The sequence below is a fragment of the Pinus tabuliformis genome, chromosome 7, assembly GCF_031772625.1.
Source record: "Pinus tabuliformis cultivar Carrire ecotype Pingquan chromosome 7, CPIR1, whole genome shotgun sequence".
Taxonomy (NCBI): Eukaryota; Viridiplantae; Streptophyta; class Pinopsida; order Pinales; family Pinaceae; genus Pinus; species Pinus tabuliformis.
The window spans coordinates 1,128,186,645-1,128,188,848 of NC_142293.1; positions in this window are offsets into that span (position 1 = coordinate 1,128,186,645).

The window sequence follows — 2,204 nt, forward strand, 5'->3', positions numbered from 1 at the left end:
CACTTTGTGCTCTTGGCCTTTCTTTTCATAGCCTAGAGGTTGTTCAATGTAGACCTCTTCCTTAACACTCCATTTAGGAATGCTGACTTCACGTCCATTTGGTAAACTTTCCACTTGTTTTGTGCTACTATGGACAACACTGCTCTCACTGTTTCCATTCTTGCTACCGGTGCGAACGTTTCCTCATAGTCTCTCCCATACTACTGCTTATATCCTTTGACAACAAGTCTTGCCTTGTGTCTTTCTATTTTGCCTTCAGCATTACTCTTGGTCTTGTAAACCCATTTAACTCCAATGACTTCTTTTCCTTTTGGTAGTTCAACCAAATCCCATGTCTTGTTTCTTTCTATGGCATTGATCTCCTCATCCATAGCTTCTATCCATTTCCTATCCTTAATTGCATCTTCGAAATGAATAGGGTCATCAACATGACAATATAAAGCAAACAAAGAATTCATACCTTCGTCATAAATGTCACTTAAATTTCTGAATTTCTTACCTCTTTCATTTGGTGTACAAGTGCTTGAAGAAGCACTTGAATTTCCTCCTTGTGGTGTGCTTGGAGAAGCACTTTCATTTCTTCTCAAGGGTGTCCCTTGCTGCCCTTGTGTTGGCGCTGCTGTTTGGGTATGTATTTCAGCCATCTCCTCATCATCTTCATCATGAGACAAACAATTTTTAACATTCACTATTTTCTCTATGCTTCCATCCCAAGCTTCCTCCTCAATGAATTGAACATCTCTGCTCACAAAAAACTTCTTAGTAGATGGGATATACAACCTGTAAGCTTTGGATTCCTCACTTTATCCAATGAAAATACATTTCTCCCCTTTGTTGTCCAACTTCTTCCTTAGCTGATCTGGAATGTGTGCATAAGCCACACATCCAAAAACTTTCATGTGGGTGACTCCTTGCTTCCTCCCACTCCATGCTTCTTCCGACACTTTGTTCATCACTGCTTTTGTAGGACACCTATTCAAAATATATACTGCATAGTGTACAGCTTCAGCCCAATAATCATTTGGCAAATGCTTTGCCTTCAACATGCCACTCGCCATATCCATAATTGTCTTGTTCTTCCTTTCAGCAACTCCATTTTGCTGCGGGGTGTACCTAGCTGTAAATTGCTTATGAATTCCATTTTCTCTACAAAAATGCAGAAATTCTTTGGAGATATATGCACCTCCTCTATCAGTTCTTAAAACTTTGATATGCAGCCCGCTTTGATTTTCTACAAGTGCTTTGAAATTGTGAAATTTTTCAAATACTTCACTTTTGTTCTTCATGAAATAAACCCAAGTTTTTCTAGTAAAATCATCAATGAATGTAAAAAAATATTAGCTGCCTGCTAGTGATGGAGTTTGCATCGGTCCACATAAATCTGAGTGGACAATTTCTAAGGGTGCCTTTGCCCTTATGCTTTTCCTTGATGGAAAACTTTCTTTGTGTTGTTTCCCCAAGATACAACCTTCACAAAGGCTGTCCGGTTTCTCTATCAATGGTAATCCTCTTACCATTCCTTTTCTGCTCAACAAGTTAAGACCTCCAAAGTTGAGATGCCCAAATCTCAAATGCCACAACCAATTTTCATCTTTTGGTACGCTTTGGAAAGCCTCTTGGGTAACTGCTGCAATTACTTCTTTATTTTTCAAATCTGCCCTTATTCTGAGAGGGAACATCCTGTTCCTCGTCATCTTCACTTCAGCAATACATCGTTTGCTGGGTGCTCTATCCATGATGGTGCATACATCATTCTCAAAGAAAACATTGTAACCCTTTTGAACAAGCTGTCCAATACTCAAGAGGTTACATCTCATTCCAGGAACATAATAGACATCTACTATGGTTTTCTTTTCACCTTTCTTTGTAAATATTTTTACTTCTCCTTTTCCCATAACAGAAATTTTACTATCAGTCCCAAGTGTGACTTGTGACTTCACACTCTGATCTAAAGCAGAAAACAGGGCTATGTTTCTTGTCATATGGTTACTACAATCGGAGTCTAGAAACCATATATCATCACTGTTTGTTTCAGCCATGTTACAAGCTAAAAGCACATTATCTTGGCTAATATTTTCTCTAGTGATATTTGCACTGGATCTATTACTCATATCATGCTGCTTCTTCCTACATTCATTTGCATAATGCCCATATTTTTTACAATAATAACATTGGACATTGGATTTTTCATACCTTTGTCCTTG